The sequence below is a fragment of the Pelodiscus sinensis genome, chromosome 5 (genome assembly GCF_052426305.1).
Source record: "Pelodiscus sinensis isolate ZL-2025 chromosome 5, ASM5242630v1, whole genome shotgun sequence".
NCBI lineage: Eukaryota > Metazoa > Chordata > Testudines > Trionychidae > Pelodiscus > Pelodiscus sinensis.
In genome coordinates, this window is record NC_143056.1 from 61,126,334 (window position 1) to 61,152,559 (window position 26,226).

The 26,226-nt window shown below is 54.3% G+C and overlaps 1 long non-coding RNA gene across 1 annotated transcript; it reads left to right on the forward strand.

The window, feature by feature from the left end:
• On the forward strand, nt 1–25,934 carry LOC149524329 (uncharacterized). The gene is made up of 6 exons (XR_016349654.1): nt 1–156; nt 1,730–1,802; nt 12,082–12,168; nt 23,723–23,817; nt 24,693–24,808; nt 25,580–25,934. It is a non-coding gene; the product is annotated as an uncharacterized LOC149524329 (long non-coding RNA).
• Nucleotides 25,935–26,226: the final 292 nt, after the last annotated feature.

A 26,226-nucleotide genomic window follows, 5' to 3' on the forward strand; every position in this document is an offset into this window, starting at 1 on the left:
TAGAACGTCCATATAAAAAGAGGCCGAAGACGCCCAGCCCGCCATTTGCCGGTGGGATCCAGAAGCGGAAGGACGGCGACTGGAGAGGTCCGAAAGGTGAAAACTTTCTGGAAAGTAGCGGAGACTCCGAAGCTGCCATTCCCACACAGCTGTTCCGTGAGTATTCCCAGCTCGACCCTGGCTCCGCCCCGCCCCGCCACGCCCCGGCCCGGATCCCGGCCCCGCCCGGGGTCAGGCCGCGCCCCGGCCCGGATCCGGGTCAGGCCGCGCCCCGGCCCGGATCCCGGCCCCGCCCCGCCACGCCCCGGCCCGGATCCCGGCCCCGCCCGGGGCCTGCCTCCGACACGCCCCGCTTCGCCCCGGATCCCGGCCCCGCCCCAGGCCTGGCTCGGCCACGCTCCGCCCCGGATCCTGGCCAGCCCTGGGACTGGACATTGGGTGGAGGGGGGGGTCTACAGCGTCCCTCTGCTCCTCCTTATCCGGCGGGCCTGGAGGGGGGGGCGGGCTGCGGGCGTCCCTCTGCTCCTCCTTACCCGGCGGCCTGGAGGTTGGGGGGGGGGGCTGCGGGTGTCCCTCTGCTCCTCCTTACCCGGCGGCCTGGAGGTTGGTGGGGGGGGGGGCTGCGGGCGTCCCTCTGCTCCTCCTTACCCGGCGGCCTGGAGGTTGGTGGGGGGGGGGGCTGCGGGCGTCCCTCTGCTCCTCCTTACCCGGCGGCCTGGAGGTTGGTGGGGGGGGGGCCTGCGGGCGTCCCTCTGCTCCTCCTTACCCGGCGGCCTGGAGGTTGGGGGGGGGGGGCTGCGGGTGTCCCTCTGCTCCTCCTTACCCGGCGGCCTGGAGGTTGGGGGGGGGGGGGGGCCTGCGGGTGTCCCTCTGCTCCTCCTTACCCGGCGGCCTGGAGGTTGGGGGGGGGGGGCTGCGGGTGTCCCTCTGCTCCTCCTTACCCGGCGGCCTGGAGGCTGGTGGGGGGGGGCCTGCGGGCGTCCCTCTGCTCCTCCTTACCCGGCAGGCCTGGAGGTTGGTGGGGGGGAGCCTGCGGGCATCCCTCTGCTCCTCCTTACCCGGTGGGCCTGGAGGCTGGTGGGGGGGGGCCTGCGGCGTCCCTCTGCTCCTCCTTACCCGGCGGGCCTGGAGGCTGGTGGGGGGGGGCCTGCGGCGTCCCTCTGCTCCTCCTTACCCGGCGGGCCTGGAGGTTGGTGGGGGGGGGCCTGCGGGCATCCCTCTGCTCCTCCTTACCCGGCGGGCCTGGAGGTTGGTGGGGGGGGGCCTGCGGGCGTCCCTCTGCTCCTTCTTACCCGGCGGGCCTGGAGGGTGGTGGGGGGGGCCTGCGGGCGTCCCTCTGCTCCTCCTTACCCGGCGGGCCTGGAGGTTGGTGGGGGGGGGCCTGCGGGCGTCCCTCTGCTCCTCCTTACCCGGCGGGCCTGGAGGTTGGTGGGGGGGGGCCTGCGGGCGTCCCTCTGCTCCTCCTTACCCGGCGGGCCTGGAGGTTGGTGGGGGGGCCTGCGGCGTCCCTCTGCTCCTCCTTACCCGGCGGGCCTGGAGGTTGGTGGGGGGGGAGACTGCGGCGTCCCTCTGCTCCTCCTTACCCTGCGGGCCTGTGACTGTTAAGCCATATTGGTGTCACTGGCCGCTAGCCATTGCTCCTCCTAGTGCCTGTTAATGCAGAATACCTCTCATTAGCCATCTTTTCAGTATTTGTTCTACAGAGTTACTAACCCAGTTTTTTCCCCAGTGTTTTCTCCCAGGTGCTGTTTTCTAGATCTTCTGACCCTGGATCACTGTGGTCTCGAACTGAAGAATTATGGGTAAGGCGCTGCTTGTCTTCCCTTATATCTTCTGCCATTTATGACCTTCAGAAGGTATAGCTTCTCCTTTCCGCTCCTCAATGTCTGCTGTCCCTGATGCCGCTGTTATAGGATGTAGCCACTCTGTTCCCCCTTTCATTCCCTCTCGCTCATTATGCGGTTTAACTGCTCCTTTGCCACCTTCCCTTTCTACTTCTCACGTCCTTCTTCAGTATAGCTGTCCCTTGCACCTTTAACCCTTTCCTACTGTTTGTGTCGTTAGGAGCTGTAGCCACCCCTTTCCTCGCCTTTTCCATTTATCTCCTACAGTGCCTGTTAGTAGGACCTTTCCTTCCTTTCACTCTATGACTGTTTTGCAGTATTGCTACCCTTTCCGCACTTTTCCGTCTCTGCTTCTTCCTATAGCACATTAGGCAATTTAGCAACCCCTTTATTATGTTCCCATTGGCTGATCTTCATGCTCTTCGCAAACCTAACTGTCACTTCCCCCCCTTTCACCGTTTTCATGCTGCATTGGGTGTTAGGCAGCGTAGCCTGACTTTGGAGCGCCTCAGTCTCTGCTTTCTAGTTAGTGCAGGCTGTGCAGCATATTTGCTGCTTGTCTCACTAATGTAGTTTAGCGTCCTGTTCTCCTCCTCAGTCTGCCGCCCCTACTGCCCGTTGACTCTGAGGAGGGGACAGGGCAGCTGTACTGCATATCGCCCACGACAGCATGGAGAGGGTGAAAGGGAGGAGGAGGAGGAGGAGGAGGGGAGGGGTCTCTGTGCCCAGGGGACACTAGAAGCAGGTGGGAGGGGGAGTCTTCTCCCTCTTGAACTCTCTGCTGCCTCTAGTGTCCATTAGGTAGCATAAGTGACCCCTTGCCTTTTCCAACCAGTGCCGCCCCCTACTGGCCGCTGTGCCGCATGGCCTTCTGCCCCCCCCCCCTTCTCCTAGCGCCCATTGTGGGGGAATGACGCCCGTTCCCCTTTCAGTTTTCTGCCCTGAGTGGTGCCTCTTAGGCATTAGAACGGCTTCTTTCCCCTCCTCCCACTGCTAGCTCTAATGCTCGTTGGCTCTGAGGAGGGGAAAAGGCAGATGTACTGCCTAACAGCCAGAATGCCCTGGAGAGGGACTTAGGCGGTGGGCGATGGAGCTTAGTGGGCACTGGGAGCAGCAGCGTACTGTGGGAGACTTTCCCCTTCTTAACTCTCTGCTGCCCCTAGTGTCCATTGGGGAGTGTAAGTGACCCGTCCCTTCTCCAGCGGTGCCCCACCTAGTGGCCAGAGTGAGGTAAACCCTTCCTCTCCCCCCAAATCCCTGCCCCAGCCTCTTTAGTGTCCATTATGCAGGGCAGGCCTCCCTTTTGCACTTCTCTGCCCTCAGTGGTACCTCTTAGGCATTAGAAACAGAACTTCTCATGTAGGGCTGCCCCAAGTGCCCCCTTAAGGCAGCATAAAGGTCCCTATAGACCCTCCTTGCCCTTCCCTTCACCCCCCCCCCTTTCCTGTGCGTCACGACTCGGCGCTCTCTAGTGTCCGTCGCGAACTCTGGCGGTTCTTTTCCCCGCTTTCCCCTCTGTTGCCTTGATTTCCCCTTGAACTGTATAAGCGTCCCTTTCTGTGTCTGCAGTCCTTTGCTCCTCCTCCCCGTTATGTGCCTGTCCTCGTGTCCTTCGTCTCTTGTAGTTGTCTTGCACTGTCCCTCCGCTCCTTTCTTCCTATGCTTCCTCCAATGGGCGTTACTCTGCCTAGCCTGCTTTTGCCCTCCTCCCCCTCTGTTGCCTCCAGGGCATGTTGTTCCCTGTATCCGCCCTTTTCTCCCTTGGCCAACTCCTGGCCCTCCTGTGCTTCGTCCAGTCTACCTGCCTCTCCTCCCTTTCACGCTTGGCTCTCTCTAGTGTCCGTTAAAAACTCTGGCAACTCTTTTCCCCACTTTCCCCTCTGTGGCCTTGATTTCCCCTTGAACTGTATAAGCGTCCCCTTCTGTCTGCTCAGTTTTTGCCCCTCCTCCCCGTTATGTAGGAAAGCTGCCTGTTTTCTCTACTGGTGCCCCTAAAGCCTCTTAGTCAGTATAGCCACCCCTTTCTCCCTCTCCTGCCCTCATGATCCATTAGGCCTGTAACCCCCCTTTTTTCTACTTTGCTTTGAGCCATACTTAGACTTGGTGAGGTGTAACGTAAGGTCCCCTGTCTCCACTTGTTCTCCCTCTCCCTCCCGCTCTCCCTCTCCCTTTAGTTGGTGTAGCGTGGTATAGTCGTCCTTTGTCCCCCTTCACTCTCTGCTGCCCCTCTGCCCTTTTTGCAATATAGCTGCCCCCTTTTTGCCCCTGTGCCCGTTATGAAATATGGGCCCTCCTTTTCCCTCTTTTCTCGCTTAAGAATCTGTTGCCTGTTATTCAGCCTAACCTCCCTCGCTGCCCTTTGATCCTCTGCGTGCCCTAGTCGGTGTTCTAATGTAGTTTAGCGGCCTGTTCGCCTCCTCAGTCTGCCGCCCCTACTGCCCGTTGACTCTGAGGAGGGGACAGGGCAGCTGTACTGCATATCGCCCACTACAGCATGGAGAGGGTGAAAGGGAGGAGGAGGAGGAGGGGAGGGGTCTCTGTGCCCAGGGGACACTAGAAGCAGGTGGGAGGGGGAGTCTTCTCCCTCTTGAACTCTCTGCTGCCTCTAGTGTCCAATTGGTAGCATAAGTGACCCCTTGCCTTTTCCAACCAGTGCCGCCCCCTACTGGCCGCTGTGCCGCATGGCCTTCTGCCCCCCCCCCTCCTTCTGCTAGCGCCCATTGTGGGGGAATGACGCCCGTTCCCCTTTCAGTTTTCTGCCCTGAGTGGTGCCTCTTAGGCATTAGAACGGCTTCTTTCCCCTCCTCCCTCTGCTAGCTCTAATGCTCGTTGGCTCTGAGGAGGGGAAAAGGCAGATGTACTGCCTAACAGCCAGAATGCCCTGGAGAGGGACTTAGGCGGTGGGCGATGGAGCTTAGTGGGCACTGGGAGCAGCAGCGTACTGTGGGAGACTTTCCCCTTCTTAACTCTCTGCTGCCCCTAGTGTCCATTGGGGAGTGTAAGTGACCCGTCCCTTCTCCAGCGGTGCCCCACCTAGTGGCCAGAGTGAGGTAAACCCTTCCTCTCCCCCCAAATCCCTGCCCCAGCCTCTTTAGTGTCCATTATGCAGGGTAGGCCTCCCTTTTGCTCTTCTCTGCCCTCAGTGGTACCTCTTAGGCATTAGAAACAGAACTTCTCACGTAGGGCTGCCCCAAGTGCCCCCTTAAGGCAGCATAAAGGTCCCTATAGACTCTCCTTGCCCTTCCCTTCACCCCCCCCCTTCTTCCTGTGCGTCACGACTCGGCGCTCTCTAGTGTCCGTCGCGAACTCTGGCGGTTCTTTTCCCCGCTTTCCCCTCTGTTGCCTTGATTTCCCCTTGAACTGTATAAGCGTCCCTTTCTGTCTCTGCAGTCCTTTGCTCCTCCTCCCCGTTATGTGCCTGTCCTCGTGTCCTTCGTCTCTTGTAGTTGTCTTGCACTGTCCCTCCGCTCCTTTCTTCCTATGCTTCCTCCAATGGGCGTTACTCTGCCTAACCTGCTTTTGCCCTCCTCCCCCTCTGTTGCCTCCAGGGCATGTTGTTCCCTGTATCCGCCCTTTTCTCCCTTGGCCAACTCCTGGCCCTCCTGTGCTTCGTCCAGTCTACCTGCCTCTCCTCCCTTTCACGCTTGGCTCTCTCTAGTGTCCGTTAAAAACTCTGGCAACTCTTTTCCCCACTTTCCCCTCTGTGGCCTTGATTTCCCCTTGAACTGTATAAGCGTCCCCTTCTGTCTGCTCAGTTTTTGCCCCTCCTCCCCGTTATGTAGGAAAGCTGCCTGTTTCCTCTACTGGTGCCCCTAAATCCTCTTAGTCAGTATAGCCACCCCTTTCTCCCTCTCCTGCCCTCATGATCCATTAGGCCTGTAACCCCCCTTTTTTCTACTTTGCTTTGAGCCATACTTAGACTTGGTGAGGTGTAACGTAAGGTCCCCTGTCTCCACTTGTTCTCCCTCTCCCTCCCGCTCTCCCTCTCCCTTTAGTTGGTGTAGCGTGGTATAGTCGTCCTTTGTCCCCCTTCACTCTCTGCTGCCCCTCTGCCCTTTTTGCAATATAGCTGCCCCCTTTTTGCCCCTGTGCCCGTTATGAAATATGGGCCCTCCTTTTCCCTCTTTTCTCGCTTAAGAATCTGTTGCCTGTTATTCAGCCTAACCTCCCTCGCTGCCCTTTGATCCTCTGCGTGCCCTAGTCGGTGTTCTAATGTAGTTTAGCGGCCTGTTCGCCTCCTCAGTCTGCCGCCCCTACTGCCCGTTGACTCTGAGGAGGGGACAGGGCAGCTGTACTGCATATCGCCCACTACAGCATGGAGAGGGTGAAAGGGAGGAGGAGGAGGAGGGGAGGGGTCTCTGTGCCCAGGGGACACTAGAAGCAGGTGGGAGGGGGAGTCTTCTCCCTCTTGAACTCTCTGCTGCCTCTAGTGTCCATTAGATAGCATAAGTGACCCCTTGCCTTTTCCAACCAGTGCCGCCCCCTACTGGCCGCTGTGCCGCATGGCCTTCTGCCCCCCCCCCTCCTTCTGCTAGCGCCCATTGTGGGGGAATGACGCCCGTTCCCCTTTCAGTTTTCTGCCCTGAGTGGTGCCTCTTAGGCATTAGAACGGCTTCTTTCCCCTCCTCCCTCTGCTAGCTCTAATGCTCGTTGGCTCTGAGGAGGGGAAAAGGCAGATGTACTGCCTAACAGCCAGAATGCCCTGGAGAGGGACTTAGGCGGTGGGCGATGGAGCTTAGTGGGCACTGGGAGCAGCAGCGTACTGTGGGAGACTTTCCCCTTCTTAACTCTCTGCTGCCCCTAGTGTCCATTGGGGAGTGTAAGTGACCCGTCCCTTCTCCAGCGGTGCCCCACCTAGTGGCCAGAGTGAGGTAAACCCTTCCTCTCCCCCCAAATCCCTGCCCCAGCCTCTTTAGTGTCCATTATGCAGGGTAGGCCTCCCTTTTGCTCTTCTCTGCCCTCAGTGGTACCTCTTAGGCATTAGAAACAGAACTTCTCACGTAGGGCTGCCCCAAGTGCCCCCTTAAGGCAGCATAAAGGTCCCTATAGACTCTCCTTGCCCTTCCCTTCACCCCCCCCCCTTTCTTCCTGTGCGTCACGACTCGGCGCTCTCTAGTGTCCGTCGCGAACTCTGGCGGTTCTTTTCCCCGCTTTCCCCTCTGTTGCCTTGATTTCCCCTTGAACTGTATAAGCGTCCCTTTCTGTGTCTGCAGTCCTTTGCTCCTCCTCCCCGTTATGTGCCTGTCCTCGTGTCCTTCGTCTCTTGTAGTTGTCTTGCACTGTCCCTCCGCTCCTTTCTTCCTATGCTTCCTCCAATGGGCGTTACTCTGCCTAACCTGCTTTTGCCCTCCTCCCCCTCTGTTGCCTCCAGGGCATGTTGTTCCCTGTATCCGCCCTTTTCTCCCTTGGCCAACTCCTGGCCCTCCTGTGCTTCGTCCAGTCTACCTGCCTCTCCTCCCTTTCACGCTTGGCTCTCTCTAGTGTCCGTTAAAAACTCTGGCAACTCTTTTCCCCACTTTCCCCTCTGTGGCCTTGATTTCCCCTTGAACTGTATAAGCGTCCCCTTCTGTCTGCTCAGTTTTTGCCCCTCCTCCCCGTTATGTAGGAAAGCTGCCTGTTCCCTCTACTGGTGCCCCTAAATCCTCTTAGTCAGTATAGCCACCCCTTTCTCCCTCTCCTGCCCTCATGATCCATTAGGCCTGTAACCCCCCTTTTTTCTACTTTGCTTTGAGCCATACTTAGACTTGGTGAGGTGTAACGTAAGGTCCCCTGTCTCCACTTGTTCTCCCTCTCCCTCCCGCTCTCCCTCTCCCTTTAGTTGGTGTAGCGTGGTATAGTCGTCCTTTGTCCCCCTTCACTCTCTGCTGCCCCTCTGCCCTTTTTGCAATATAGCTGCCCCCTTTTTGCCCCTGTGCCCGTTATGAAATATGGGCCCTCCTTTTCCCTCTTTTCTCGCTTAAGAATCTGTTGCCTGTTATTCAGCCTAACCTCCCTCGCTGCCCTTTGATCCTCTGCGTGCCCTAGTCGGTGTTCTAATGTAGTTTAGCGGCCTGTTCGCCTCCTCAGTCTGCCGCCCCTACTGCCCGTTGACTCTGAGGAGGGGACAGGGCAGCTGTACTGCATATCGCCCACTACAGCATGGAGAGGGTGAAAGGGAGGAGGAGGAGGAGGAGGGAGGGGTCTCTGTGCCCAGGGGACACTAGAAGCAGGTGGGAGGGGGAGTCTTCTCCCTCTTGAATTCTCTGCTGCCTCTATTGTCCATTAGATAGCATAAGTGACCCCTTGCCTTTTCCAACCAGTGCCGCCCCCTACTGGCCGCTGTGCCGCATGGCCTTCTGCCCCCCCCCTCCTTCTGCTAGCGCCCATTGTGGGGGAATGACGCCCGTTCCCCTTTCAGTTTTCTGCCCTGAGTGGTGCCTCTTAGGCATTAGAACGGCTTCTTTCCCCTCCTCCCTCTGCTAGCTCTAATGCTCGTTGGCTCTGAGGAGGGGAAAAGGCAGATGTACTGCCTAACAGCCAGAATGCCCTGGAGAGGGACTTAGGCGGTGGGCGATGGAGCTTAGTGGGCACTGGGAGCAGCAGCGTACTGTGGGAGACTTTCCCCTTCTTAACTCTCTGCTGCCCCTAGTGTCCATTGGGGAGTGTAAGTGACCCGTCCCTTCTCCAGCGGTGCCCCACCTAGTGGCCAGAGTGAGGTAAACCCTTCCTCTCCCCCCAAATCCCTGCCCCAGCCTCTTTAGTGTCCATTATGCAGGATAGGCCTCCCTTTTGCACTTCTCTGCCCTCAGTGGTACCTCTTAGGCATTAGAAACAGAACTTCTCACGTAGGGCTGCCCCAAGTGCCGCCTTAAGGCAGCATAAAGGTCCCTATAGACTCTCCTTGCCCTTCCCTTCACCCCCCCTTTCTTCCTGTGCGTCACGACTCGGCGCTCTCTAGTGTCCGTCGCGAACTCTGGCGGTTCTTTTCCCCGCTTTCCCCTCTGTTGCCTTGATTTCCCCTTGAACTGTATAAGCGTCCCTTTCTGTCTCTGCAGTCCTTTGCTCCTCCTCCCCGTTATGTGCCTGTCCTCGTGTCCTTCGTCTCTTGTAGTTGTCTTGCACTGTCCCTCCGCTCCTTTCTTCCTATGCTTCCTCCAATGGGCGTTACTCTGCCTAGCCAGCTTTTGCCCTCCTCCCCCTCTGTTGCCTCCAGGGCATGTTGTTCCCTGTATCCGCCCTTTTCTCCCTTGGCCAACTCCTGGCCCTCCTGTGCTTCGTCCAGTCTACCTGCCTCTCCTCCCTTTCACGCTTGGCTCTCTCTAGTGTCCGTTAAAAACTCTGGCAACTCTTTTCCCCACTTTCCCCTCTGTGGCCTTGATTTCCCCTTGAACTGTATAAGCGTCCCCTTCTGTCTGCTCAGTTTTTGCCCCTCCTCCCCGTTATGTAGGAAAGCTGCCTGTTCCCTCTACTGGTGCCCCTAAATCCTCTTAGTCAGTATAGCCACCCCTTTCTCCCTCTCCTGCCCTCATGATCCATTAGGCCTGTAACCCCCCTTTTTTCTACTTTGCTTTGAGCCATACTTAGACTTGGTGAGGTGTAACATAAGGTCCCCTGTCTCCACTTGTTCTCCCTCTCCCTCCCGCTCTCCCTCTCCCTTTAGTTGGTGTAGCGTGGTATAGTCGTCCTTTGTCCCCCTTCACTCTCTGCTGCCCCTCTGCCCTTTTTGCAATATAGCTGCCCCCTTTTTGCCCCTGTGCCCGTTATGAAATATGGGCCCTCCTTTTTCCCTCTTTTCTCGCTTAAGAATCTGTTGCCTGTTATTCAGCCTAACCTCCCTCGCTGCCCTTTGATCCTCTGCGTGCCCTAGTCGGTGTTCTAATGTAGTTTAGCGGCCTGTTCGCCTCCTCAGTCTGCCGCCCCTACTGCCCGTTGACTCTGAGGAGGGGACAGGGCAGCTGTACTGCATATCGCCCACTACAGCATGGAGAGGGTGAAAGGGAGGAGGAGGAGGAGGAGGGAGGGGTCTCTGTGCCCAGGGGACACTAGAAGCAGGTGGGAGGGGGAGTCTTCTCCCTCTTGAATTCTCTGCTGCCTCTATTGTCCATTAGATAGCATAAGTGACCCCTTGCCTTTTCCAACCAGTGCCGCCCCCTACTGGCCGCTGTGCCGCATGGCCTTCTGCCCCCCCCCTCCTTCTGCTAGCGCCCATTGTGGGGGAATGACGCCCGTTCCCCTTTCAGTTTTCTGCCCTGAGTGGTGCCTCTTAGGCATTAGAACGGCTTCTTTCCCCTCCTCCCTCTGCTAGCTCTAATGCTCGTTGGCTCTGAGGAGGGGAAAAGGCAGATGTACTGCCTAACAGCCAGAATGCCCTGGAGAGGGACTTAGGCGGTGGGCGATGGAGCTTAGTGGGCACTGGGAGCAGCAGCGTACTGTGGGAGACTTTCCCCTTCTTAACTCTCTGCTGCCCCTAGTGTCCATTGGGGAGTGTAAGTGACCCGTCCCTTCTCCAGCGGTGCCCCACCTAGTGGCCAGAGTGAGGTAAACCCTTCCTCTCCCCCCAAATCCCTGCCCCAGCCTCTTTAGTGTCCATTATGCAGGGTAGGCCTCCCTTTTGCACTTCTCTGCCCTCAGTGGTACCTCTTAGGCATTAGAAACAGAACTTCTCACGTAGGGCTGCCCCAAGTGCCCCCTTAAGGCAGCATAAAGGTCCCTATAGACTCTCCTTGCCCTTCCCTTCACCCCCCCCCCTTTCTTCCTGTGCGTCACGACTCGGCGCTCTCTAGTGTCCGTCGCGAACTCTGGCGGTTCTTTTCCCCGCTTTCCCCTCTGTTGCCTTGATTTCCCCTTGAACTGTATAAGCGTCCCTTTCTGTCTCTGCAGTCCTTTGCTCCTCCTCCCCGTTATGTGCCTGTCCTCGTGTCCTTCGTCTCTTGTAGTTGTCTTGCACTGTCCCTCCGCTCCTTTCTTCCTATGCTTCCTCCAATGGGCGTTACTCTGCCTAGCCAGCTTTTGCCCTCCTCCCCCTCTGTTGCCTCCAGGGCATGTTGTTCCCTGTATCCGCCCTTTTCTCCCTTGGCCAACTCCTGGCCCTCCTGTGCTTCGTCCAGTCTACCTGCCTCTCCTCCCTTTCACGCTTGGCTCTCTCTAGTGTCCGTTAAAAACTCTGGCAACTCTTTTCCCCACTTTCCCCTCTGTGGCCTTGATTTCCCCTTGAACTGTATAAGCGTCCCTTTCTGTCTCTGCAGTCCTTTGCTCCTCCTCCCCGTTATGTGCCTGTCCTCGTGTCCTTCGTCTCTTGTAGGTGTCTCTCCCTGCCTCTCCGCTCCTTTCTTCCTATGCTTCCTCCAATGCCCCCGTTGTCCCCAAGTGTCCTCCAAGTCACCATAAATCTCTGTAGTAATCCTCTCCTGTCTCCGGTACCTTTTTCGAAGCGTAAACATCCTTTTCCCCCTTTCCTCTCTCTTGCCCCTAGTGTCCATGGAACATATACTCCCTCCTTCCTCATTTTCTTCCTCACTGTGCAGTTTAGGCATCCTTTCCCCTCCTGAGTCAGCTACTTCTAGTGCCCATTGTGTGGATTCGCAGTACTTTTACCGTCTGCTGGCTCTTCCTCTCCTTCTCGCTGTCTGCATATCCCTAGTGCATGTTTTGCAGCCTAGCCTTCTCCGCTTTACACTGTGCCTGTCCTCATATATCCTTCTTTCCATGTAGCTGTCTCTCCCTGTCTCTCCGCCCCCTTTCTTCCTTTGCTTTCTCCAGTGGGCATTATTCCGCACAGCCTACTTTTCAGCTCCTCGCCCTCTGTTGCCTCAGTGGACTTTGTTCAGTGTAGCCGCCATTTTCTCCCTTTGCCATTAGGCAGTGTTAGCGAAACCTCCCCTTCTCAAACAGTGCTGTCCCCTGCTGGCCATTGTGAAGCATGACCTTCCTTCTGCCCTGTCCTCCCTCTAGTGTCCATTATGCGGGAATAGCCGACCCTTTCCCTTTCCCTTTCCTGCCCTCAGAGGTGCCTTTCATGCAATAGAAGTGCCTTTTCCCCCTCTTTCACTTTCCACTGCTCCTAGTGCCCATCAGGGCAGCATAATTGGTTCTTGTGATCCTCTCGTGCCCCTGCTACCTCTTACAAAATGTAGATGTCTCTTTCCCCCTTGCCTGTCTGTTGCTCCTTGTGTCCATTGTGCTTGTAGTCCCTTCTTTCTGCATAGGTGCTCATTTCTAGATTTTCAGCCAGTTTTCTTCTTCTCCGGGCTTCCTGCAGTTTCTTAAGATGGAACGTGATTCCCAGAACTTAAGGCGATAATGGAATTGGCGCATAATCACTGTGGACAACAGCAGAAGAATTGTGGTAAGGCTTCCCTTATCCTTCCTCACTCTTCCTGCCATTTGTGCCCATTTGATGCCCCTTCCACTCTATGGCATTTGCTACCTATAGTGTCTGTAATAGGATGTTGCCACCCTTTCCCTCTTCCTCTCTTGTCCCTTTATTCAGGCATGCAGTGTAGCTTCTCCTTTCCCATTTTCCCTTTTTGCTGGCTCTCATACCCTTCCACTGCGTAACTGCCGCTTATTCCTTTTAACCACCCTCTGCTGCTCCTGCCATCCCTTTCCCCATGTTCCCACTTTATTCCCTCTATAGCACGTAGCACCCATTATTCGGTATGTCTCTTCCTTCCCCCATTCCTTACTCTTAGTGCTCATTTTGCAGTATTGCTGTATTTTCCCTTTTTCCGTCTCTATTTACACTTATTGCATGTGAAGCAGTTTAGCCACCGCTCTCCCCCTTGATTGTTTGCTAACCTTGATGCCTTTCATAAAATATGGCAGCCACGTTTCCCCTCCGCCTCCTTTCTCCCTCTGTATTATAGATTGCGTCCTTTTCCCCCTTTGCTCTCTCCTTTCCCTCAGGCCTTTCCTGAATTACTTAGATTCCCCCCTATACCTTCGATTTCTCTGGTGCCTATTATACAGGTCAGGGATTTTGTTCCTCTCTGCGCATTCTTCTGCCCGTATTGCCCATTATGCTCCATAACCTCTCCTCTCCACACTTGCCTCCTCTCCTGCCACATCCGTCCTTGATCCTCAGCTCTCTAGTCTTTCTGAGATGATATAAGCACCCCAGTAGCCTTGTTGCTCTCAGCTTCACTCTAGTGGCCCTAGTGAAGCATAGCCTCTCTTCTCCTCCTACTGTCCATTAGGGAAAATGGACGCCCTTTTCTCTTACACATGGTGTTCTCCACAAAATGTCAATAAAGTACTAGACATGCTCTGTTGCTGCTTTCACTCTCCATGGCCCATAGTGCCCCCCAGGTCAGCATAAACCCATTATAACCTTTGGAGCCTGGCGACGTCTTACGCGGCTTTACTGCCGCCTTCCCCCTCTCTCTGCTTCCCCTTAGGCCCTTCGTACATTATATAAGTGTTTTTCTCTTTCTTTCTCTCTCTCTTCCCTACTCTATAGACCCCATTAGAAAGCCCAGCCACTCGGTTGCTCTTTCTTTGCCTGCTTCTGTATCTATTACCCGTTAGCCTCCATAGCCAACCCTTTCTTCCACTCCTCCCCCTACGACCTTTCCGGTCGTTAACCACCCCAGAGCTCCTTGATGTCCCTAATCCCTCCTCTACACCTTGCCTGCCCCTTAGGCAGCCTTGTTCCCTTTTCTCCCACCTCCCTCTCTGCTTCCCCGCAGGTCTTTGTGCAATTTACAGGTTGCCCCTATCTTTTTTGGTCTTTTCCCATTGTCTTTCTCTTTCTCCACTCTGTCCCCTAGAGATGCTCCGTCGTGGCCACAGAGAAGTACGGCCTTCCCTCTTCCCCTCTTTTCCTATTGAGCTCCTCGTGCCCATTAGGCATAGTGGGCACCATTATTGGTCTATCCACAGCGCCTCTTAGGTGTTAGGAGTGCCCTGTCCCTGCTTTATCTCTCTGCTGCCCTAGCGCCCACCAGGGCCGCTTAACCCCCTGGAATCCTCTTGTGCCCCTGGAGCCCCTGAGGCAGCCTTGGTGCCTTTTCCCCCTTGATCTCTCTCCTCCACCTCAGGATCTTGAGGCGTTGAGCATTTCATCTTCTCCGGCACCTAATGCCCAGCACATTGCTCGGCCTTTCTTTGCCACCCTCTGCCTCTGTTGCCTATTAGCCTGCATAGCCAGCACGTTTACCCCTTGACTCTTCTCTTCCCCTACGGCCTTTTAGGGCATTGACCTCGCCCGTGCTTCCTGTGTGTGAGGAGATTTAAGGATTCCTCTCAGCTTCCTGCGCTCTGCCACACCCTAGTGGCTACTGTGAAGAACAGCCTTCTTCTCTCTTCCCCTCTTTTCCTATTCTCCTCCTAGTGCCCATTAGGCAAAATGTCTTTGACATTGTGCTGTCCACAGTGCCACTTAGGTACTGGACATTGCCCGTCCCTGCTTTCGCTTTTTATAGCCCATGGCACCCCCAGAGCAGCAGAACACCCATTTTCACCCTCTTTGACTACGGCGGCCCCTTTGGCGGCGTTGCTGCCTTCTTTTCCCTCTCTCCCTCCTTTCCCTCACACTCCTTCTGCATTGCATAGCTGCCCCTCTCTACCTCTCCGCCACCACCTCTGGCCCCTGAGCTCTTTTTTTTAACCAGATTGGCCACTTCCTTTCCCTCTTCTCCCTCTGCTGGCCCTGTTCCCCGCTCTTCAGCATTGCCGCCCTGAGCTCCCCTTGGGCCTTCTGTCTCCTGTAATGGGCTTTACGCAGTATAGCTGCCCTTTCCCTTCCTCAGAGTCAACGGGCTGTAGGGGCCGCAGACTGAGAGGGGAAAAGGGTAGCTATAGTGCGCGACTCGCGGTACGGGAAAGAGAAGGCGCAGGAGGAGTTGCGGGGCAGCTCTGCTGCATAACGGGGATTAGAGGCAACAGAGGGTGGTGAGGCCACAGGGGTGTCCATGTTCCCTAACGGCCACTAGAAGCTGCGATATAGTCAGGGAGCCACGTTGCCCAAACCCTTTACCTGCTACAGGTGCCCCATCTTTCCTTTTGTCTCTTCTCACTCTCTTTGTTTTCCTGTTCCGTCTCTCCTAGAGCCGCTCCCTAGTGGCCACTGAAGTAAAGCCTTCCCTCTTCCCTCTCTTCCTCTTGTGGTCCTCCTCCTGTCCTTCAGGCAAAGTAATCTCCGTTATTCGTCTGTCCACAGTACCCAGTATTTGGTAGAAATTCCACGTATCACCCCTTTCCTCCCACCTGTACACGTGGCTGCTCCTTAGGCACCAACCCACCTCCTTCTCTGCTCCCCTCACGCCTAGCTGTATTTTACAGGTGCCCCCCTGTCTTTCTGTCTGTCTCTTCTCACCGTCTTTCTTTTCTTGTTCTGTTTCTCCTAAAGCCGCACCCTAGTGGTCACTGTAGTAAAGCCTTCCGTCTTCCCCTCTCTTTCTCTTCTCGTCCTCCTCCTGTCCCTTAGGCAAAATAGGCTCCGTAATTGGTCTTTCCACAGTGCCCTGTATTTGGCAGAAACGCCATGTAACACCTCTCTTCTCCCTCCTGTACACTTGGCTGCCCCTCAGGCAGCAACCCACCTCCTTCTCTGCTTCCCCTCAGGCCTTTCTTTCTTTTCCTGTTCTCTGTCTCCACTTTAACCCTCTTTCACTCCGGCGGCCCTTTGGATGGACTTGTTTCCTTCTTTTCCCCCTCTCCCTCCTTCCCCTCACGCCCTTTCTCAATTATGTAGGTGCCCCTCTCTACCTCTCCGCCACCACCTTTGGCCCCTGAGCACTTTTTTTTTAACCAGATTGGCCACTTCTTTCCCCTCTTCTCCCTCTGCTGGTCCTGTTCCCCGCTCTTCAGCATTGCCGCCCCGAGCTCCCCTTGGGCCTTCTGTCTCCTGTAATGGGATTTACGCAGTATAGCTGCCCTTTCCCTTCCTCAGAGTCAACGGGCTGTAGGGGCCGCAGACTGAGAGGGGAAAAGGGTAGCTATACTGCGCGACTCGCGGTACGGGAAAGAGAAGGCGCAGGAGGAGTTGCGGGGCAGCTCTGCTGCATAACGGGGATTAGAGGCAACAGAGGGTGGTGAGGCCACAGGGGTGTCCATGTTCCCTAACGGCCACTAGGACCTGCGATATAGTCAGGGAGCCACGTTGCCCAAACCCTTTACCTGCTACAGGTGCCCCTATCTTTCCTTTTGTCTCTTCTCACTCTCTTTGTTTTCCTGTTCCGTCTCTCCTAGAGCCGCTCCCTAGTAGCCACTGAAGTAAAGCCTTCCCTCTTCCCTCTCTTCCTCTTGTGGTCCTCCTCCTGTCCTTCAGGCAAAGTAATCTCCGTTATTCGTCTGTCCACAGTACCCAGTATTTGGTAGAAATTCCACGTATCACCCCTTTCCTCCCACCTGTACACATGGCTGCTCCTTAGGCACCAACCCACCTCCTTCTCTGCTCCCCTCACGCCTAGCTGTATTTTACAGGTGCCCCCCTGTCTTTCTGTCTGTCTCTTCTCACCGTCTTTCTTTTCTTGTTCTGTTTCTCCTAAAGCCGCACCCTAGTGGTCACTGTAGTAAAGCCTTCCGTCTTCCCCTCTCTTTCTCTTCTCGTCCTCCTCCTGTCCCTTAGGCAAAATAGGCTCCGTAATTGGTCTTTCCACAGTGCCCTGTATTTGGCAGAAACGCCATGTAACACCTCTCTTCTCCCTCCTGTACACTTGGCTGCCCCTCAGGCAGCAACCCACCTCCTTCTCTGCTTCCCCTCAGGCCTTTCTTTCTTTTCCTGTTCTCTGTCTCCACTTTAACCCTCTTTCACTCCGGCGGCCCTTTGGATGGACTTGTTTCCTTCTTTTCCCCCTCTCCCTCCTTCCCCTCACGCCCTTTCTGCATTATGTAGGTGCCCCTCTCTACCTCTCCGCCACCACCTTTGGCCCCTGAGCACTTTTTTTTTAACCAGATTGGCCACTTCTTTCCCCTCTTCTCCCTCTGCTGGTCCTGTTCCCCGCTCTTCAGCATTGCCGCCCCGAGCTCCCCTTGGGCCTTCTGTCTCCTGTAATGGGATTTACGCAGTATAGCTGCCCTTTCCCTTCCTCAGAGTCAACGGGCTGTAGGGGCCGCAGACTGAGAGGGGAAAAGGGTAGCTATACTGCGCGACTCGTGGTATGGGAAAGAGAAGGCGCAGGAGGAGTTGCGGGGCAGCTCTGCTGCATAACGGGGATTAGAGGCAACAGAGGGTGGTGAGGCCACAGGGGTGTCCATGTTCCCTAACGGCCACTAGGACCTGCGATATAGTCAGGGAGCCATGTTGCCCAAACCCTTTACCTGCTACAGGTGCCCCTATCTTTCCTTTTGTCTCTTCTCACTGTCTTTGTTTTCCTGTTCCGTCTCTCCTAGAGCCGCTCCCTAGTGGCCACTGAAGTAAAGCCTTCCCTCTTCCCTCTCTTCCTCTTGTGGTCCTCCTCCTGTCCTTCAGGCAAAGTAATCTCCGTTATTCGTCTGTCCACAGTACCCAGTATTTGGTAGAAATTCCACGTATCACCCCTTTCCTCCCACCTGTACACGAGGCTGCCCCTTAGACACCAACCCACCTCCTTCTCTGCTCCCCTCACGCCTAGCTGTATTTTACAGGTGCCCCTGTCTGTCTTTCTGTCTTTGTCTTTGTTTTCCTTTACTCTGTCTCCGTTTTAACCCTCTTTGACTCGGGCGGCCCCTTTGGTGGCGTTGCTGCCTTCTTTTCCCTCTGTCCCTCTTTCCCCTCACGCCCTTTCTGTATTATCTAGCTGCCCCTCTCTACCTTTCCGCCACCACCTCTGGCCCCTTAGCTCTTTTTTTTTTTAAAAAACCAGATGGGCCACTTCCTTCCCCTCTTTTCTCTCTGCTGGCCCTGTTCCCCGCTCCTCAGCGTTGCCGCCCCGAGCTCCCCTTGGGCTTTCTGTCTCCTGTAATGGGCTTTACGCAGGATAGCTGCCCTTTCCCTTCCTCAGAGTCAACGGGCTGTAGGGGCCATTATCTGTGGGAAATAGGTCATTGGAGGGATGATAGGAGTTACTATAGAGAACTTTCTGGGTGTCTGGCTGATGAGTCTTGCCCACATGCTCAGGGTTTAGCTGATCGCCATATTTGGGGTCGGGAAGGAATTTTCCTCCAGGGTAGATTGGCAGAGACCCTGGAGGTTTTTCGCCTTCCTCTGTAGCATAGGGCACAGATCACAGCTGGAGGATTCTCTGCATGTTGGGGCCTTCAAAGTATTTGAAGGCTTCAATATCTGAGATATAGGTGAGAGGATTATTCTAAGAGGCGTAGGTGAGACTCTGTGGCCTGCACTGTGCAGGGGGTCAGACTAGATGATCATATCGGTCCCTTCTGACCTTAAAGTCTATGAGGCCGCAGACTGAGAGGGGAAAAGGGTAGCTACACTGCATGACGCCCAGGTTGGGAAAGAGAAGGCACAGGAGGAGTGGCGGGGCAGCTCTGCTGCATAACGGGGATTAGGGGCAACAAAGGGTGATGACGCCGCAGGGGTGTCCATGTTCCCTAACGGCCACTACAAGCTGCGATATAGTCAGGGAGCCAAGTTGCCCAAACCCTTTACCTGCTACAAGTGCCTCTGTCTTTCTTTTTGTCTTTCCTCACTATCTTTGTTTTCCTGTTGTGTCTCTCCTAGAGCCGCTCCCTAGTAGCCACTGAAGTAAAGCCTTCCCACTTCCCCTCTCTTCCTATTATTGTCTTCCTCCTGTCCTTTAGGCAAATTAGGCTCCGTTATTCGTCTGTCCGCAGTGCCCTGTATTTGGTAGGAACCCCATGTAACACCCCTTTTCTCCCTCTTGTAAACGTGGCTGCCCCTTTAGGCAGCAACCCACCTCATACTCTGCTTCCCCTCAGTCTCTTGTGTATTTTACGGGTGCCCCTGACTTTATTTCTGTCTCTTCTCACTGTCTTTCTTTTCCTGTTCTGTTTCTCTTAAAGCCGCACCCTAGTGGTCACTATAGTAAAGCCTTCCGTCTTCCCCTCTCTTTCTATGCTCGTCCTCCTTCTGTCCTTTAGGCAAAATAGGCTCCGTAATTCGTCTTTCCACAGTGCCCTTTATTTGGTAGAAACGCCATGTAACACCTCTCTTCTCCCTCCTGTACACGTGGCTGCCCCTCAGGTAGCAACCCACCTCCTTCTCTGCTTCGTCTCAGGCCTTTCTTTCTTTTCCTGTTCTCTGTCTCCGCTTTAACCCTCTTTCACTCTGGCGCCCCTTTGGATGGAATTGTTGCCTTCTTTTCCCCCTCTCCCTCCTTCCCCTCACGCCCTTTCTGCATTATGTAGCTGCCCCTCTCTACCTCTCCGCCACCACCTCTGGCCCCTGAGCTATTTTTTTTAACCAGATTGGCCACTTCCTTCCCCTCTTCTCCCTCTGCTGGTCCTGTTCCCCGCTCTTCAGCATTGCCGCCTCGAGCTCCCCTTGGGTCTTCTGTCTCCTGTAATGGGCTTTACGCAGTATAGCTGCCCTTTCCCTTCCTCAGAGTCAACGGGCTGTAGGGGCCGCAGACTGAGAGGGGAAAAGGGTAGCTATACTGCGCGACTCGTGGTATGGGAAAGAGAAGGCGCAGGAGGAGTTGCGGGGCAGCTCTGCTGCATAACGGGGATTAGAGGCAACAGAGGGTGGTGAGGCCACAGGGGTGTCCATGTTCCCTAACGGCCACTAGAAGCTGCGATATAGTCAGGGAGCCACGTTGCCCAAACCCTTTACCTGCTACAGGTGCCCCTATCTTTCCTTTTGTCTCTTCTCACTCTCTTTGTTTTCCTGTTCCGTCTCTCCTAGAGCCGCTCCCTAGTGGCCACTGAAGTAAAGCCTTCCCTCTTCCCTCTCTTCCTCTTGTGGTCCTCCTCCTGTCCTTCAGGCAAAGTAATCTCCGTTATTCGTCTGTCCACAGTACCCAGTATTTGGTAGAAATTCCACGTATCACCCCTTTCCTCCCACCTGTACACGTGGCTGCCCCTTAGGCACCAACCCACCTCCTTCTCTGCTCCCCTCACGCCTAGCTGTATTTTACAGGTGCCCCTGTCTTTCTGTCTGTCTCTTCTCACCGTCTTTCTTTTCTTGTTCTGTTTCTCCTAAAGCCGCACCCTAGTGGTCACTGTAGTAAAGCCTTCCGTCTTCCCCTCTCTTTCTGTTCTCGTCCTCCTCCTGTCCCTTAGGCAAAATAGGCTTCGTAATTGGTCTTTCCACAGTGCCCTGTATTTGGTAGAAACGCCATGTAACACCTCTCTTCTCCCTCCTGTACACTTGGCTGCCCCTCAGGCAGCAACCCACCTCCTTCTCTGCTTCCCCTCAGGCCTTTCTTTCTTTTCCTGTTCTCTGTCTCCACTTTAACCCGCTTTCACTCCGGCGGCCCTTTGGATGGACTTGTTTCCTTCTTTTCCCCCTCTCCCTCCTTCCCCTCACGCCCTTTCTGCATTATGTAGGTGCCCCTCTCTACCTCTCCGCCACCACCTTTGGCCCCTGAGCTCTTTTTTTTTTAACCAGATTGGCCATTTCCTTTGCCTCTTCTCCCTCTGCTGGCCCTGTTCCCCGCTCTTCAGCATTGCCGCCCCGAGCTCCCCTTGGGCCTTCTGTCTCCTGTAATGGGCTTTACGCAGTATAGCTGCCCTTTCCCTTCCTCAGAGTCAACGGGCTGTAGGGGCCGCAGACTGAGAGGGGAAAAGGGTAGCTATACTGCGCGACTTGCGGTATGGGAAAGAGAAGGCGCAGGAGGAGTTGCGGGGCAGCTCTGCTGCATAACGGGGATTAGAGGCAACAGAGGGTGGTGAGGCCACAGGGGTGTCCATGTTCCCTAACGGCCACTAGAAGCTGCGATATACTCAGGGAGCCACTCAGGGAGCCACGTTGCCCAAACCCTTAACCTGCTACAGGTGCCCCTATCTTTCTTTTGGTCTTTCTGACTCTTCTCACTCTTTCTTTTACTGTTCTGTCTCTCCTAGAGCCGCTCCCTAGTAGCCACTGAAGTAATGCCTTCCCTCTTCCCTATTGTGGTCCCCCTCCTGTCCTTTAGGCAAAGTAGTCTCCGTTATTCGTCTGTCCACAGTGCCCGGTATTTGGTAGAAATTCCACGTACCACCCCTTTCCTCCCATCTGTACACGTGGCTGCCCCTTACTCAGCAAGCCATCTCCCTCTCTGCTTCCCCTCAGGCCTTTGTGTATTTTACAGGTGCCCCTGTCTGTCTTTCTGTCTTTGTCTTTGTTTTCCTTTACTCTGTCTCCGTTTTAACCCTCTTTGACTCGGGCGGCCCCTTTGGTGGCGTTGCTGCCTTCTTTTCCCTCTGTCCCTCTTTCCCCTCATGCTCGTTCTGTATTATCTAGCTGCCCCTCTCTACCTTTCCGCCACCACCTCTGGCCCCTTAGCTCTTTTTTTTTTTTTTAAACCAGATGGGCCACTTCCTTCCCCTCTTTTCTCTCTGCTGGCCCTGTTCCCCGCTCTTCAGCGTTGCCGCCCCGAGCTCCCCTTGGGCCTTCTGTTTCCTGTAATGGGCTTTACGCAGGATAGCTGCCCTTTCCCTTCCTCAGAGTCAACGGGCTGTAGGGGCCATTATCTGTGGGAAATAGGTCATTGGAGGGATGATAGGAGTTACTATAGAGAACTTTCTGGGTGTCTGGCTGATGAGTCTTGCCCACATGCTCAGGGTTTAGCTGATCGCCATATTTGGGGTCGGGAAGGAATTTTCCTCCAGGGTAGATTGGCAGAGACCCTGGAGGTTTTTCGCCTTCCTCTGTAGCATGGGGCACAGATCACAGCTGGAGGATTCTCTGCATGTTGGGGCCTTCAAAGTATTTGAAGGCTTCAATATCTGAGATCTAGGTGAGAGGATTATTCTAAGAGGCGTAGGTGAGACTCTGTGGCCTGCACTGTGCAGGGGGTCAGACTAGATGATCATATCGGTCCCTTCTGACCTTAAAGTCTATGAGGCCGCAGACTGAGAGGGGAAAAGGGTAGCTACACTGCATGACGCCCGGTATGGGAAAGAGAAGGCGCAGGAGGAGTGGCGGGGCAGCTCTGCTGCATAACGGGGATTAGGGGCAACAGAGGGTGATGACGCCGCAGAGGTGTCCATGTTCCCTAACGGCCACTATAAGCTGCGATATAGTCAGGGAGCCATTATCAGTGGGAAATAGGTCATTGGAGGGATGATAGGAGTTACTAGAGAGAACTTTCTGGGTGTCTGGCTGATGAGTCTTGCCCACATGCTCAGGGTTTAGCTGATCGCCATATTTGGGGTCGGGAAGGAATTTTCCTCCAGGGTAGATTGGCAGAGACCCTGGAGGTTTTTCGCCTTCCTCTGTAGCATGGGGCACAGATCACAGCTGGAGGATTCTCTGCATGTTGGGGCCTTCAAAGTATTTGAAGGCTTCAATATCTGAGATATAGGTGAGAGGATTATTCTAAGAGGCGTAGGTGAGACTCTGTGGCCTGCACTGTGCAGGGGGTCAGACTAGATGATCATATCGGTCCCTTCTGACCTTAAAGTCTATGAGGCCGCAGACTGAGAGGGGAAAAGGGTAGCTACACTGCATGACGCCCGGTATGGGAAAGAGAAGGCGCAGGAGGAGTGGCGGGGCAGCTCTGCTGCATAACGGGGATTAGGGGCAAGAGAGGGTGATGACGCCGCAGAGGTGTCCATGTTCCCTAACGGCCACTATAAGCTGCGATATAGTCAGGGAGCCATTATCAGTGGGAAATAGGTCATTGGAGGGATGATAGGAGTTACTAGAGAGAACTTTCTGGGTGTCTGGCTGATGAGTCTTGCCCACATGCTCAGGGTTTAGCTGATCGCCATATTTGGGGTCGGGAAGGAATTTTCCTCCAGGGTAGATTGGCAGAGACCCTGGAGGTTTTTCGCCTTCCTCTGTAGCATGGGGCACAGATCACAGCTGGAGGATTCTCTGCATGTTGGGGCCTTCAAAGTATTTGAAGGCTTCAATATCTGAGATATAGGTGAGAGGATTATTCTAAGAGGCGTAGGTGAGACTCTGTGGCCTGCACTGTGCAGGGGGTCAGACTAGATGATCATATCGGTCCCTTCTGACCTTAAAGTCTATGAGGCCGCAGACTGAGAGGGGAAAAGGGTAGCTACACTGCATGACGCCCGGTATGGGAAAGAGAAGGCGCAGGAGGAGTGGCGGGGCAGCTCTGCTGCATAACGGGGATTAGGGGCAACAGAGGGTGATGACGCCGCAGGGGTGTCCATGTTCCCTAACGGCCACTATAAGCTGCGATATAGTCAGGGAGCCAAGTTGCCCAAACCCTTTACCTGCTACAAGTGCCCCTGTCTTCCTTTTTGTCTTTCCTCACTATCTTTGTTTTCCTGTTCTGTCTCTCCTAGAGCCGCTCCCTAGTAGCCACTGAAGTAAAGCCTTCCCTCTTCCCCTCTCTTCCTATTATTGTCTTCCTCCTGTCCTTTAGGCAAATTAGGCTCCGTTATTCGTCTGTCCGCAGTGCCCTGTATTTGGTAGGAACCCCATGTAACACCCCTTTTCTCCCTCTTGTAAACGTGGCTGCCCCTTTAGGCAGCAACCCACCTCATTCTCTGCTTCCCCTCAGTCTCTTGTGTATTTTACAGGTGCCCCTGTCTTTATTTCTGTCTCTTCTCACTGTCTTTCTTTTCCTGTTCTGTTTCTCTTAAAGCCGCACCCTAGTGGTCACTGTAGTAAAGCCTTCCGTCTTCCCCTCTTTTCCTGTTGTCCTCCTCGTGTCCAACCACTTCCTCCTCTTCACCCTCTTGCGTCAACTGTGCAGTCTGATACCCAACATGACCGCTGGCGTTCCCTTGTGCTTGTTGACTGAGAGGTGGTGGAAAGTACAGCTCTTACTGCATAATGCCCAGCTTTGGTTGCAGAGAGCAAAAGCAAGGGTGTCTTCCCTTGTAGGTGGGGGATTCAACATTTTCAGCCTTTTTTTTTGTTTGGTTGCACTCTGCAGTTGTCCAGGATCTTTAAGGACACATGGTGCCCGGGACTGCATGCTTTGATGAAATTGATGCCCCAATCGGTGTGGACTAGCATAGAAGAATTATGGTAAGGCTGCTGGTTTTCACTGCATACGTCTTCTGCCATTGGTGCCTTTTGGGAGGTACAGCTGCCCCCCTCCACTCCTCCGTGTCTGCTACTGTGCTTGTTATGCAGTATAGCTTTTCTTTCCCGCCTTCCCTCTGTGCGCTGCCCCTCATGCCCTTCCTCACGATAGCTTCCCCTTGCCCCTTTTGTCCTTTGCTGCTGTAGCTATCTCTTCCCCGCTTTTTCCCTCTGTTACTGCTAGTTCCCATTTTGCAGTATTGCTACCCTTCCTCCCCTTTGCACTCTCTTGTCTCCCTGTTGTAGGCAATGCCGCCCCTTTTCTGTTTTCCCACACTCCTGACCTTCACAAAAGATAGCGGCTTCTTGCTTCGTTTCTCCCTCTACGTCCCCTTTTGGCAGTTAGGCGGCGTAGTCTCCCTTTTGGCTGGGAGTGCTCCAGTCTGCCTGTTAACCGTAACCTGTAAGTTATCATCTGCTAAGGGTGATACTTACTGGTTTACCAGTTAACCATTTACATCCCTGCCCAGAAGTAGACACGGTACTTCAGCTGAGGCCCTTAAGTGCTGAGCAGAGTGGAAGAATTACTTATAACAAACCAGTTTTGTCAGAGCAGCTACAATAGCCAGGCATATGGGTGACTTCCTGCCTGAAATAAGTTCTTCTCTCGGCCCACGGTTTTCTCGTAGTAGTGCCATTTTAGCAAACGAAACCCATTTTTGTTTTTAGCCATCAGAACATTACCTGCTACTAGTTGTTGCTGTAGGGTGACATTTGGCCCCAGCAGCTGCCTTCATGTGTGCACTAGTGAGCTTTCCACGTAGAAATGTGTCTTGGACTTCAGAGTCATTGCTGCCAATGCTGAAATGGTGTTTCAGGGCCCCTCAGGAGATGCGTCCAAACGCCGAACAGCCCTCCAACAGCTTACGGCGGCGGGTCGGCGACCTTTTCAAACAACATCAAAATTCAGAGCAAGCGGTCAACCAAGAGCCGTGTAAGAAAGCACGTTTGCATGACTGAAAATACACAGCTTAATATTATTGATAATTGATGAGATGATTAATAGCAGAAATGAAACCTTGTCCTTTCAGACTTTATTTAATGGGACTTCTGCACCCCCACATACACAAGCAGCGCAAGTCAGGGTTGGCGTGTATGAGGGGGCTCAGGGAAGGGGCCCTGATTGGCCTGGGGACGGCAGGGCCTCTGCAGTCTGGATCTGGCCCGCAGGGGCTCTCTTGCCCCCACCCCTGGTCTGAATCATTGTTGCTGAGCAGATTTAACACCACCACGTTCAGTGCCAGAAGGTTCCGGGTGTAGAGTTTGGGGCTCTGCTCCAGTTGGTTCAATCTTGGTTGGTGGGGTTACAGTCCGTGAGGTGAGGGCAAGCTGGCAGGACAGCTGCTTTTCTAAGGGCCACGAGTCTTGTGTGAGCTGGGAGAAGCTGAGCTCAGGAGCAGAGAGCAGGCTGTCGTCCCTCACGCTGAAGCACTTTGCAGCAGCTTAATGATACTGTTAACCCTCCAGCGGGGAATGTGGGCAATGCTCATTATAACACAGGGAAAAATAACTTGTTCTGTTTTAAGTGTACACTTGGAATGTTGTTTGGATTTTAGCCATGCTGTTCTAGTTAACTTCCTCAGCTAGTGCGTGTCATCAGCTTTTCCTTAAATGTATCAATGGGAAAAGAGTCATTTCTATTGTGTTGTTCCCTGTTCTTGTATTCTAACGGGATTTTCTTTCCATCTGTATATTTGTGACGTAGCTAACTGATTGACCAGTCAAGGAGCTGAGTGTCTAGCAGCGATGCCCAGCAGAGGAAGAGTCTGCGTGGATTCCCCTTGAGGATTTCTACGAGCCGGTGGAGGGATGATGTTTCAGACTCAGCAAATGGTGCAGATCTGAGACTTAGGAGAACTAAACCCAAGCTTTTGGATCTCCTACTTTCTTCTTGCTGTGTTTTCTGTGGAATGGACCGTTCGAATGTTACTTGGGGTTTTCTCTTTCTTACGTTTATTGTCACTGTCAAGTGTATGGTTACAAAATAGCTGTGTTACGTTGTAAAATTTAGATGATGAAATCTTATGGTGATGAAACAAGAAATACATTTAATTAAATAATTGGTTGTTTTAGTTTGTTTTGGGACTTGACTGTGGGGAGGTTGACCCTGTGCAGTGCTTGCTGGAAATCCTTAGGCTATGTCTACACAGCAAGCAGTTATTTTAACAGAAGGTCGAAATAATGTCGAGCTGGAGGACTTCTTACTCTGACTCCTGTAACCCTCATTTTACGAGGAGTGAGGGAAGTGGGAGGAAGAGTGCTCCAACAAGGGCTGGCTGCTGCGTAGCCAGCGCCAAAAGGCGAAATAAGCTATTTCGACGAGCTCAAGTTGCGTAGCTTATTTCGGCTTTA